The sequence below is a fragment of the Caretta caretta genome, chromosome 4, assembly GCF_965140235.1.
Source record: "Caretta caretta isolate rCarCar2 chromosome 4, rCarCar1.hap1, whole genome shotgun sequence".
Classification (NCBI taxonomy): domain Eukaryota; kingdom Metazoa; phylum Chordata; order Testudines; family Cheloniidae; genus Caretta; species Caretta caretta.
The window spans coordinates 80,890,734-80,904,527 of record NC_134209.1 but is presented as its reverse complement, the minus strand read 5'-3'; positions in this window follow the sequence as shown (position 1 = coordinate 80,904,527).

Sequence of the window (13,794 nt, the reverse complement as noted above, 5' to 3'; positions counted from 1 at the left end):
TGATCCTTGCTCCGTTCAATTTTGGCTTCAGCAGCCTAGACAAAAATGTGATTTAAGAAGTGTCTGTTCCGTCTTTCTCTCAGAGCAATTCTGCTAACCAGAGTTTATGAAAAAAAAAGTCTATACACAATATTTAGTTGTACTGGCAACTTTGGAATCCGTACAGTTTGGAATAAGATTATATTTTGAGAAAAAAATCTAGAACTGGCATTCAGGATTTCTAGGTTCTATTCTTGGTTCTTTCCAGAAGGGACATTGACCTCCCCACCTGACCCTCCATGGGACTCCTCACTGCCCCACCCCTGGGCCCCCGCCTTCTGCCAAGTGAAGAGAAAACTGTTCTCACTGTGAAAGATGGTGTTTTCAGTCACATGGGCAAGTTACATGTCCATCACCACCACCCATGCTTTAGTTAGAAAGTTCACAGGAAGAGTCCATTAAGTGGAGACAGGCGTTTTCCAGGATCCATTGTGAGCTAAGTGTTCTTTAATGGGCCATTCAACTTGACTTGTCCCTTCATGTGCTGGCTAAATACCTTGTGGGCATTACCACAGGAGGTGTGAGCCAGAACGACATCGTGCATCAACTATGAGAAAGGGACCGACAGACTTTTTCCATTGTACCATATGAACTGGAAACAAACAAACTGAACATTAAATCTCACCAAATGAGGGTAAATCCATCCTCATCATCCTATCCACTCATTATACTCCACACCTGAACATAGCCATTATATGAACAACATACCCCCATATCTCAATGTCTATACTTTGACCCGTTAACGTTTTACCCCCAATCAGGGAGATTGCAGATTATGTATTCCGTATGCCACCTGTTCCTAAACCAAATTTTGCACCTTCTTTTTACTTCATTATCTTAATAAAATTACTAAATATAGTTAATATTCATAACTTGAGATACCAAGATGATACATGCATAGAAACAGCATAATCATAAGTACCAGCTATTTCACATACATGACTATTCCCAAAAGAGATTCTGAAAAATCGCACCACATTCCTAAGACCCTTTGTGCTAACACCATGCCCTGCTGGAGTTTTATCATCTGTTATGTAACAACAGAGATGGAGCCAGTGACATGACTTGGTTTAGCCTAAAAGAGCAAGGTTAATTTTTTCCTGTTCAGGTGTGTCTGCACCTTTGAGTCTAGTCAGTGAGGGCATACTGGCACACATTCAGGTTAATACTTAAACACAGAGGCAACTGATTTTTCATCTGTTGGATCTTTGTTCAAATCTCACTCTGTTTCCACTATAAAAGGAGATATTATGCTTCCATATACAAAGAATAAAGCATACATTTTGTCAACCTCAAATGAGTTATTTTTGACAAAGGAAAACAAAAAGAAAATCTTCATGAGAGAACAAAGTCTGTATGTCTCCTGGTTTATGGGCACCAAGCAACACTGGGAACAAAACAGGCAATGAGCTCTGCAGAGGTGAAAAATTCCTAGAAATTGAAAGATACAATACACACAAAACCTAAAACCATCACATCTACTGCACACAAAGATACTGAAAAAGGAAGGAAGATATGAATGGAGAACAGGAGAGGAAATGTAAAGAGAAAAGATTTATAGGAGAATCTTCCTTGATCTCTGAGTTCTCTTTCAGCCAGGTATACTGCATTGTTCCTAGACACTGGCTTATATACAATGATAATTCCCCCGGTGCTTCAGTCCTATATTTGGCCTAACATAGCTCCCAGCGTTACAAGGGGAAATTTATTTCTTTCACTACTGGTTAGCTGAGTTTTCTTGTTGCATAATTAGATTGAACTCCCTTGAATGTTATTCTAGACAGAGACCTACATTTTTTCCCTGTTTTATTGTTTGGTATTAGATTCCTCTTGTAATGCCAGGTTCATCATCACGCATTACTCCAGAACATGAAGGTCACATCCGGAAACCATAGCTGCAGAGGTGTCACATGTGGAATAGAAAACAATAAACCCCCAGGGCATGTAGCCAGATCTGGAGGGACAGAGTCTGCCCAGCCTGCAAAACTGCAAGAGCTGCTGCCCAAAAGTGTATCTTTCATTTATCCAGTCAATCAGGCCACTTAGGTCCTTTAGTTCTTTACCCGTACTGATTTCAGTCAGCTTCTTCTTAGCACTGTTCAGGAGTGGAGGACACTAATGACCAACTCCTGTACCTTTGACATGGTCCTGACCAACGTAAAACAAACTTATGATAATAACCTTAAACAAAACCTTTGTTTAAAGTTGTTAGCATATGTAGTGTGGTGTTAAGAATGAATGCAGCAGCAGGAAAAGGAGCAGAGCGCGGTCCTGCCCCCCCGCAGCCGTGTCCTCCGGCAGGGCTACGCAGCTGTGTGGGGGCAGGGGGTACAGCTGCCAGCATGGGGGGCAGGGGGTACAGCTGCCAGCATGGGGCCGTCCAAGGGCCCAAAGTCTTTCTGGTACCCTGTACCAGCTAGAAATCTCATGCAGGTATGGAGTGTACTGCCGTACTTGGCACTCCTGAAACTACCTATAAATGGTACATAGGAAATAGGAGGTTCTGCTTCAAAGCCACAATGCTTCACCCAAGGAATGCCTGCTGTCAAGAAGCTGACTCTTGGACCCTGATCCTGTTATCTCAGATCTGCTTAAACTTTGAAGGGGGAAGTTTGAGTCACAAGACTGAAGTCTCCAGTTCCCTGATATTGGACATTGGACTATAACCTATGGAACTAATTCTGAAAGATCTCTACGATGAAAGTGATCTAAGAACTCTACTCATATCTGTATGTATGATGATCTTTTAACCAATACTCTTATTTTTAAATAAATCTTAGTTTAGTTCATAAGAATTGGCTGTAAGCATATATTTGGGAAAAGTCTGAAATATTCATTGACCGGGTGGACAATGTGTCCAATCCTTTGGAATTGGTAGAACTTTTTAATATGATGAACAAGATTTTCAGTAATTCTCATTATATTTGACTTGAACTATTATTGTTTTTATTATGGTAGCATCTATTGGTTCTAACCAACTTAAGGGCCTCAGTGTATAGGTACTGTACAAAGAGAGAGGTGGTTCCTTCCCTGAAAAGCTTACATTCTTAAGAGACAACACATATAACTTACAAGCAGAGAAAACAAATGTGACGGATTCAACTGTCGTGTGTCACCCACGGACTCACTACGAATGCAGTCAGAACTCTAGTGGCTTTAGACTCTTGGTAGAATTGGCCAGAGTTAGCCAGCAGATCTATGAGACCCCATCCCTGCACTGGACCAAACCCCACTCAGAATTGCTAGGTAGAGCTTATGTTCTTCAGAGTCTGCTAGATCTATTTTGCTGCTGCACATTTGATAGTTTGCCTAATTTAGGACCTTCCATGCAGATAGAGGGCAGCATGAGGTCAGGATGGAAGGAAGGCTGTGAGATGTTTAACATGGCTGATTTTATTCCTGTCCATTTCTTAAGATCTGATCAAGTCTGTGTCATACTTCCACTTTCATCTGTATCGCTGCTCTGATACCATCACCTTTTAAACTTCTAGTTGTTCCAGCTGTTACTAAGCACTGGCACAACTGGAATTAATCCTTAAGATAAAAATGCAAGCAGAAGCATAGCCCAGGCAGGACATAAGAATGGCTATACTGGGTCAGACCAAAGGTCCATCTAGCCCACTATCCTGTCTACCGACAGTGGCCAATGCCAGGTGCCCCAGAGGGAGTGAACCTAACAGGTAATGATCAAATGATCACTCTCCTGCCATCCATCTCCACCCTCTGACAAACAGAGGCTAGGGACACCAGTCCTTACCCATCCCAGCTAATAGCCATTAATGGACTTAACCTCCATGAATTTATCCAGTTCTCTTTTAAATCCTGTTATAGTCCTAGCCTTCACAATCTCCTCAGGCAAGGAGTTCCACAGGTTGACTGTGGGCTGTGTGAAGAAGAACTTCCTTTTACTTGTTTTAAACCTGCTGCCCATTAATTTAATTTGGGGGCCCCTACTTCTTATATTATGGGAACAAGTAAATAACTTTTCCTTACTCACTTTCTCCACACCACTCATGATTATATACCTCTATCCTATCCCCCCTTAGTCTCCTCTTTTCCAAGCTCAAAAGTCCTAGCCTCTTTAATCTCTCCTCATATGGGATCCGTTCCAAACCCCTAATCATTTTAGTTGCCCTTTTCTGAACCTTTTCTAATGCCAGTATATCTTTTTTGAGATGAGGGGACCTCATCTGTACACAGTATTCAAGATGTGGGTGTACCATGGATTTACATAAGGGCAATAAGATATTCTCCGTCTTATTCTCTATCCATTTTTTAATGAATGCTAACATCCCATTTGCTTTTTTGACTGCTGCTGCACACTGTGTGGATGTCTTCAGAGAACTCTCCACGATGACTCCAAGACCTTTTTCCTGATTAACTGTAGCTAAATTAGCCCCGTCATATTGTATGTATAGTTGGGGTTATTTTTTCCAATGTGCATTACTTTACATTTATCCACATTAAATTTCATTTGCCATTTTGTTGCCCAATCACTTAGTTTTGTGAGATCTTTTTGGAAGTTCTTCACAGTCTGCTTTGGTCTTAACTATCTTGAGCAATTTAGTATCATCTGCAAACTTTGCCACCTCACTTCTAGTTTCATAAACTGCCTGTAGTAAAGCAATTACAATCTAACGGAATAAGCAGACTTGATTTTAGCAGGAATTTTTCATTTAGTGATCATGAAATTGAACTAAATGAAGTGCACAGCTGCCATCTAGTGGTCAAACAGTTAACATTAGTACACAGATGTCTCTAATCTTGCCTCTTTTCTACAGGCAACATCTATACTGCTTAGCGCACATACCATCAAATAATTCCAGTGAATTTTAACACTTCCTGTGGCACACCACAGTGCATGCTAGACTAGGTCCTTTAATGATGGTCTAATATTGCCTATGGAATGGCATTTAGTTTGGAGGACATTCAGTGTCCTCAATCTGCCCATTGACAGCTCTTTCTTAGGATCTATTTATGTGCCTTAAGATATAGAAATGACAATGGTTCAGGTCACATTACAAAAGTGTTGTAACAACCTTAAATAATCACAAAAATATTGTGGATTGAATCTTGGCACAGTCTCATAGCAAGGGCAGCTTCTTTTTTGAAGGAAAAAATACCAAACCAATCTTTAAATCCAAAGGGGTGGGGAGGACGACACCCTGAAGTGCACGGCTTTCTAGCCTCTTTGCACTCTTAATATAGGATTGTTTGAATTTAAAAAGAAAAAAATGAGACTGGACCTGTAACATAGTCCATCTGTTTCGAGATTCAAGGATGATGAGGGAATGTTTTTAAAGGAAAGAGATACTGCTCCTTAAAATTATGTGAATATTACACATTCAGAGCAAAATTTCTTAATGAATTTCACAAGTCTTACTGTAAATAGCATACACCCTATATAGCAACACAAAAAAACACCAGAAAAGCTGAGAAGTGACTAGTCTTACATAACGTGTAAACAGGACATTCATTTTGATTTGTGGTTTATAGGGTATTGTGAAAGTATTGAAATTATAATTCATTAAAGAAATGCTACTTGAAGGGTCTGTTGAAATATAGTTGTCAGGAAGAGAAACATTAAGGAGTGTGAGACAATGGGTCCTCAAACTAATTAACTTAGAGCTCCTACTGAGCTAGGAGATTGGTAAACGTTAGTATGCAAATAAGATATGTATGTATATTTGTCAGTTTCTGCTTCGTTTTGTCTCTTATGTTAAATTGGCTTTGGCTTATCTGTATAAATAAGTTAGCTTGAGTTTTTGCATGGGGCTCACATATCTAGGTGCACTGGCAAAGCGCTTTGCTAATAAACAGAGTGGTCTGAAAAATTATGTGAGTCCTGAATCTGACTTTGACAGTATGCAACTCGTGATGAGTGAACTGCTAAAAGATCCAAGGTTCAACATATGAATGCAGTTTGAATAAGCATCAAATAAGCTATATTCTCCAATTTCTTTTAGTTTGTTTCTAATAATACTGCACTGAAATCTACTAAGGGCCCCAATACAGCCCACTGAAATCAGTGCAGCAGGGTTGCCACTTTGGTGAGCAGGCGTAGTGCTCAGGGCCTGTTGCCCTGGTCTCACTTTTCACCCAATGTGTCCAGGACCCCATAGAGAGGGGATTCTACTCAGTCAGCTTGTGAATTGGTAAAACCCTAGTCCTGCCCATCCCAGGGCTAGGCAAAGAGGAATCTGGGCTGGACAGAGGCTTCTGGGCCCTCCCACTCCACCGGGTCCCAGCCCAGGACCCTGAAAGTTGGCCTGTTCTTGGCCCATCTCCTTTTCAGCTTGCCCTGGGACACTTTCCACCCCACACAATGTTTCAGCTTGGGGAATGGCCAATGTTTGATGCCTCACAAGGTATTTAGTCCTTTTCACCAAGCCCCCAGAGTCTCAGGGCTGATGTAGACAACCCTCTCATGTCCCCATGGTTCTCCCTCTCTTGAGGTTGTGGGGAGGGAGAAAGACTGACAGCTGGATCACCGCAGTAAGAGCCACTTCTGCTCCTGTCGCAGGGAAGCACTCATTCTGGAAATTGCTTCTCTCCTCCCCCTGCCAGGGCTGCTGGAGCTCTTTTTAGAATGTTCCTTTTCCCAGGAGCATGCTCAGCAGCACCTGAGGAGGGTATGGCACTCTGTACTACTAAGCAGCATCCTGGAACCCCCATATTCACCACTGTCATAATTATGATCGGTTTTGTCCAAAGTGTGCGTTATGAGGTATCATTTTAAAAGTTTTGATCTGTTGAACATTATCATCCTGTTGGCTCATATGTGCTATCATTGTATGTGAAGTTATGCTATGCGTGTGTTATTGAAATATGGAGTAGCCAGATATGCTGATGGCCCATTAAAGGGAATCCACTTTCCCAGAAGCCATCCAAGAAGAGTTCTCAGAGAGCACCTAGACAATGGATACTGTTTGATGTGGGCAGACCCCACATCACAAGCATAGATCTTTCCAGCCAGCTAGAAGAAACTATCACTGGGCCTCTCCTGTCTTCCCCCCAAATTCAACACCTCAAAGAAACATCTGGAGGACAAATACTTTGAACTGAGGATGGTGGTCCCACGCTGGAAAAGAGCCCAAGCCTGTGTATTGAAGATCTGTAGCCTGCTTGTACCATCTGTCAGAGCGAGACATTGCTTGATTCAAATCCTGTTCAGTTTGTAGAACTCAGACTGTGAATTTATTTTATTTCTTAGGTAACCAACTTTGATCTGTGCACCTGCTGCTTATAATCATTTAAAAACCTATCTTTCTGTAGTTATGATATCTGTTTTGTATTTACCTAAAACAGTGTGTTTTAGTTGAAGTGCTTGGGAAATCTCAGCTCAGTGTACAAAGGCCAAGTGTCAGAGTAGCAGCCGTGTTAGTCTGTATTCGCAAAAAGAAAAGGAGGAGTTGTGGCACCTTAGAGACTAACCAATTTATTTGAGCATAAGCTTTCGTGAACTACAGCTCACTTCATCGGATGCATGTGCGTGTGCCCCTTCCACATTGAGGGAGGGGTAGATTGGGTAATGAACTTTTGTCCTGGTCAGAAGCCTGACCAGTGTGACCATACAGTTCTGGGGTGCAGCACTGGGTGTTGGATCATATTAAAGAAGTTCTGTATTAAAATCACAAATGAGTTTGATTCCCCATAGGTTAAATTCCAGGGTATTACTAATTTAGAGGTCTCTTGGTTTTTGGTACTGTTTCTCTCCCTCTCTGTGTGAAACTTGCAAGCTGCTAATTGTTTTAGCATATTCTAAGACAGAGTCTGTTCTCAAAGTAATTCTTTGTAACAACTACTACTCACACAGAGAGAGACTCAAAGCAATACTCTGTAACAACAGAAACAGCACCCAGAGACTCCCCGCCCTTTTGTTGTATTCATCTCGCTTTGTTAACAATTGTGATTAAAATAGAGATAGAGGATGTATGTGGATGGATGCTTGGTGTGGATAATAACTGAATGATCAGGGAAGGGCCAGCCTAAGAATCCAGTGTCCATCGGCTGAAGAAGGTGTCAAGTGGAAATAACCAGAGGACTCCCGGAGGGCAGACTGGAATCCACCCAACAGCCTCAAGAATGGGAGAACCAAAGAACAAGATAACATCTGGCAGCACGGAGCTGTCAGGAATGTGCTACCTGCTGATTGATTCAGCAACAGCATGATGAAGCAATTCCCATAGGCTGGCATAGGAAGAAATTCCTATAAAAATGGACTCTAGAAAGTGACAGCTTTGGGGTCTGATCCTGCAAACCAACTTCCAGGAGCATCAGATGAGCATCTGATAAGGCCCTGCTCCCTCCTCATGTCCCGGCCACCTGGCCAGTGGCTTGGCATGAACAACTCTAAGGCTGGTAACTATAATAACAACCTTGCAGAACCTCTGTGTGTGTGTGTGTGTGTGAATAAATATGAAACTGAATGGAATGTTATAGCTATAACTAACTGCTTACTATGATTCTTTCTGTATTCACAATAAATGTGGCATTTTGCCTTTTCCCCTTTAATAAGATCCTGCTGGTTTTTATTTTATTGGTATAAAATGGGGAGCTGTAGGGAATTGGCTGGAGCCTCTCTTTTGTTGGCTCATGAGTGGTTGGCAAAGCATGTAACACAGTTGGGTGTGTCCCTGCCTGTGGAGGTCTGTGAAAGTGCAGTACCTGCCAGAGGTTTGTGACTTAGCAACCACACCACAGTGTGAGAGGGATACCCCAGGCTGGTGGGACAGAGGGCTCAGTGGTTTCACAGTGCAGGTTGCAACCTGGGAACCCTATCACAGAGGAACAGAGCTGGCCCAGTACTGCTCCAGCCTTTCCCTGCCTCAGTGGGGGGTTTGTAAATCCCATCGGAGGGAGTCTTTCCACTGACTTCATTGGGTTTCAGATTGTGCCTTGGACAACACCACAAAAGGTTTGGAAATAAGATTATACACAGGATGACAGATTTAACTACTATTTTGAAATCCAACCCACATCCGTTGAGACCTGAATATGTACATGAGTCTAGAGTTCCATAAATTCTATACACCTCTAGACCAATTCTGATTTGGGACTCCACAATCTCTCATGTCTCAGCATCATCACTTTTTAGCCATTATTTCCCTAAACATACTTCAGGTGAAATCCTGGCCCCATTAAAGTCAATGGTAAATTTTGATTTTTATTACAACGTTGCTAACAGTCACATCAAACTAACAACTCTTTCTGCTCCAACCTACATTAAAAAGGTCTGGGAAAAACTTTTTCCATTTTGCATGCATTAATTTCACAGAAATACTTGGCAGACATGAAGCTATAACTGTACAATAGCTGTTCATGATGAAGTCCCCTAAAAAAGCAACTGCCAAAAAGGCATCCTGGTAATAATCTCCCCTGGTTTGCTGATCTTTGCTGAACTCTGATCTTCACCCTCAGGCCTCAATACCTTCCAAATCCTGGTCTAGGTAACATGTTAACTGCCTAATGTAGACAAGGCGATGTGCCTTTCATAAATATAAAGGGAAGGGTAAACCCCTTTGAAATCCCTCCTGGCCAGGGGAAAGCTCCTCTCACCTGTAAAGGGTTAAGAAGCTAAAGATAACCTCGCTGGCACCTGACCAAAATGACCAATGAGGAGACAAGATACTTTCAAAAGCTGGGAGGAGGGAGAGAAACAAAGGGTCTGTGTGTCTGTCTATATTCTGTCTTTGCCCGGGATAGCCCAGGAATGGAGTCTTAGAACTTTTAGTAAGTAATCTAGCTAGGTATGTGTTAGATTATGATTTCTTTAAATGGCTGAGAAAAGAACTATGCTGAATAGAATAACTATTTCTGTCTGTGTATCTTTTTTGTAACTTAAGGTTTTGCCTAGAGGGGTTCTCTGTGTTTTGAATCTAATTACCCTGTAAGGTATCTACCATCCTGATTTTACAGGGGGGATTTCTTTATTTCTATTTACTTCTATTTTTATGAAAAGTCTTGTAAGAAAACTGAATGCTTTTTCATTGTTCTCCAATCCAAGGGTTTGGGTCTGTGGTCACCTATGCAAATTGGTGAGGCTTTTTATCCAACATTTCCCAGGAAAGGGGGGGTGCAAGTGTTGGGAGGATTGTTCATTGTTCTTAAGATCCAAGGGTCTGGGTCTGTAATCACCTAGGCAAGTTGGTGAGGCTTTTTACCAAACCTTGTCCAGGAAGTGGGGTGCAAGGTTTTGGGAAGTATTTTGGGGGGAAGGACGCGTCCAAACAGCTCTTCCCCAGTAACCAGTATTAGTTTGGTGGTGGTAGCGGCCAATCCAAGGACAAAGGGTGGAATATTTTGTACCTTGGGGAAGTTTTGACCTAAGCTGGTAAAGATAAGCTTAGGAGGTTTTTCATGCAGGTCCCCACATCTGTACCCTAGAGTTCAGAGTGGGGGAGGAACCTTGACAGCCTTTAACATTTGTTCAAGTGGTCAGGTTCAATCCGTGGAGGGAGCCCCTGGGAGTTCACTCGCTGCCAGGGCTAGAGTGTCAATTCAAAGAATTCCAGAATGGCTGTGAAGTGCTATAGTTGTGTAACCTAGATAAGAAGGGGATGTGTAATGAAAGGGTCAGGAGAGGATGGTGCTGCTTGGAAAAGGGTCACTGCAAGGAGGGGTGGGGGCTGTGTGAGGGGCAGTGAAGAGAGGCTTATAGGAGCGGTGGGAGGGATGGGTTGGAGGGCTGGGAGCAAGGGGAGGTGTGTGCGGCAGTGCCCGTAGTTTTCTCCAGCCCCACCCCCTGCCATCCATTCCCCCTCCCCTTCCCTCTCACCACTGCTGTACCAGGAATGAACTCACCACTGCTGTACCAGGGTTGAGTCACTGGATGCACGTGGGACAGATTCTGCCTACAGCACCATGCTGGGGCCCCACAGACTTGCCTCATTGCCACTGCTGGGCTCTGGGGACTCTGGGCTCTGGGCAGCCAGGTGGCCCAGTGCCAAGCAAGCCCTGGTACCACCAGAATGGGGCTTCACCTGGGCTGTGTACACAGGTGGCAGAGTGGCTCAGATTTGAGGTAGCCGAGTCCCCTCTAGTTCTAGCCACCCCTGCCTGTGCTTAGTAGTAGTAGAGCCATGACTCAGGTGGCTCCACCACAGCTCAGGCCCCCTTTTATCATTTCTACTCTATCCATTTTCTGTATAATGTACCCTGCATTCCACTCAACTACATGCCCCATACATCCACTCACACTTTGATGCTACACCTTTTTCAGTGCTGTGCTCTATACTACCTCCCCCTGTACACTTGGGCCCAGATTGAGCAAAGCAACTAAACATGTGCATTGCAACCTTTTCTTTCATCATATCCTTCCTAACAGGCAACCTATTCTAGTTAGTACTACAATAGCGTTCTGCACTCCTTTGCCCTTGTGACAGAGTGCTGTTGGCAGCTATAAAATGAGCCCTTTAAAAGCCAGCATCCTGGTCACTTAGCTCACCCAGGGCACTGGATGCAATTCGCGTAGTTGTGATTTGGAAGGGTAGAAGGGATGAGGTAATTTAGTTCAACAGCTGGGTAGCTGAGAAGAAAGCAAGCAGCATGAAAGGCTGAGTTAGGGAACAGGAAGGGGGCTCCATGGAACTACTGTTACTACTTATGCTCCCAGTACATCACACTGGAACAAAGGCACTTGGTGGAGGTACCTTGGTGGACTGTGTGTATTGCTTAATTTACAGAGAGAGCCAGCCAGTCCTCCCAGGAGCTGAAGGGGGAACCCGTTCACAGTTCCACATTACTAAAAACCTGTGTAGGATTTAATAACACAACTCAAATCATTTTACCCTGCAGGACAAACGAATTTTAAGCACTTTAACCTTCCCCCCCAATGCTCTCTTCTTCCCACCTCCTGTATGAGGGGATATATTTACTATGGTATTACGTGTAAATTATAATGTAAGTGCTTCAGCTCAGGGCCCTTGCTTTATCCCTGTGTCTGCCAATATCTAAAGAATGAAATGAAAATAAATATTTTAAGAATAAACTCAAGGCAATTACTTTCTATCACATCATTTTCTATCGCATCAGTTTTAAATGCTGAATGATGTAGGTCCCAGACTGAATCTAGAATGCCGAGCAGAAGCACAACAAGGCTGGACCTGCTACACAATACAGCTTCTGTCTCTCTTTCCCCACCTCAGTGTGGGTGTGGTCTCTTCTACCCATCACCGCTCAGGTAGCACACTTCCCCACTCTCTTTTCCAAGAAGATCTCTCTTCCCCTCTCAGCACCTCCATAAACCCAAACTCAGACCCAAGATTTTCAAAAACAGGCAACTAAAGTTACACTATGGGAGTTTCATCCAGGACACATCACACGATCCATTGTCTATAGCCAACCCCTAAGATACAACCGAATTTGCTCCAATCCCTCAGACAGAGACAAACACCTACAAGATCTTTATCAAGCATTCTTAAAACTACAGTACCCACCTGGGGAAATGAGGAAACAGACTGACAGAGCAAGATGGGTACCCAGAAGTCACCTGCTACAGGACAGGTCCAACAAAGAAAATAGCAAAACACCAAAGGCCATCACATACAGCCCCCAGCTAAAACCTCTCCAGCACATCAGCGATCTACAATCTATCCTGGAAAACAGTCCCTCTCTCACAGACATTGGGAGGCAGGCCAGTCCTTGCTTACAGACAGCTCCCCAACCTGAAGCAAATACTCACCAGCAACTGCACACCACACCACAGAAACACTAACCCAGGAACCAATCCCTGTAGCAAACCCCGTTGCCCACTCTGTCCCCATATCTACTCTAGCGACACCATCAGAGAACCCAACCACATGAGCCACACCATCAGGGGCTCATTCACCTGCACGTCTACTAATGTTATATACGCGATTGTGTTCCAGCAATGCCCCTCTGCCATTACATTGGCCAAACCGGACAGTCTCTACATAAAAGAATAAATGGACACAAATCAGACATCAGGAATGGTAACATACAAAAGCCAGTAGGAGAACACTTCAATCTTCCTGGATATTCTCTAACACATTTAAAAGTAGCCATACTTGAACCAAAGAAAAAAAAAACCCCCACACACTGCAGAAACAGACTTCAAAGAGAAAATGCAGAACTAAAATTCATTTACAAATTTAACACCATTAATTTGGGCTTGAATAGGGTCTGGGAGTGGCTGGCTCACTAAAAAAGCAGCTTTGCCTCTCCTGGAATTGACACCTCCTCATCAATTATTGGGAGTGGACTACATCCACCCTGATCAAACTTGCCCTGGCAACACTGGTTCTCCACTTGTAAGGTAACTCCCTTCTCTTCATGTGTCAGTATGTAATGCTGCCATCTGTAATTTTCACTCCATGCATCTGAAAAAGTGTTTTTTTTACCCACTAAAGCTTATGCCCAAATAAATCTTAGGCTTTAAGTTGCCACCTGACTCCTTATTGCTGTGGGTGAAGTTTTCAAGAGCACCTAAATTAACTTAGCCTAAGTCCCTGTTTCAAGTGACTTAGAGACCCCAGTGTCCAAAACTGAGACTTAGGTGCTGACTTATTTATTTGATGCCCGTAATTAGGCAACTAAATAAGTGAGCTGTTTGTCAAAGTGCTGAGCACCCCTTAACAGGAGATACTGGAGCCTCTGGAGTTTTGAGGGGGGGGAGAGCTGGCCTCTTAGTAGGGTGCCTAAATAGCTAGTCTTTTATTATTTACTAAAAATAATTTTAGTCTTTTATTATTTAATCGTGGCCGGAATTCTGACCTCTCCCTTTGCTCTTTCACG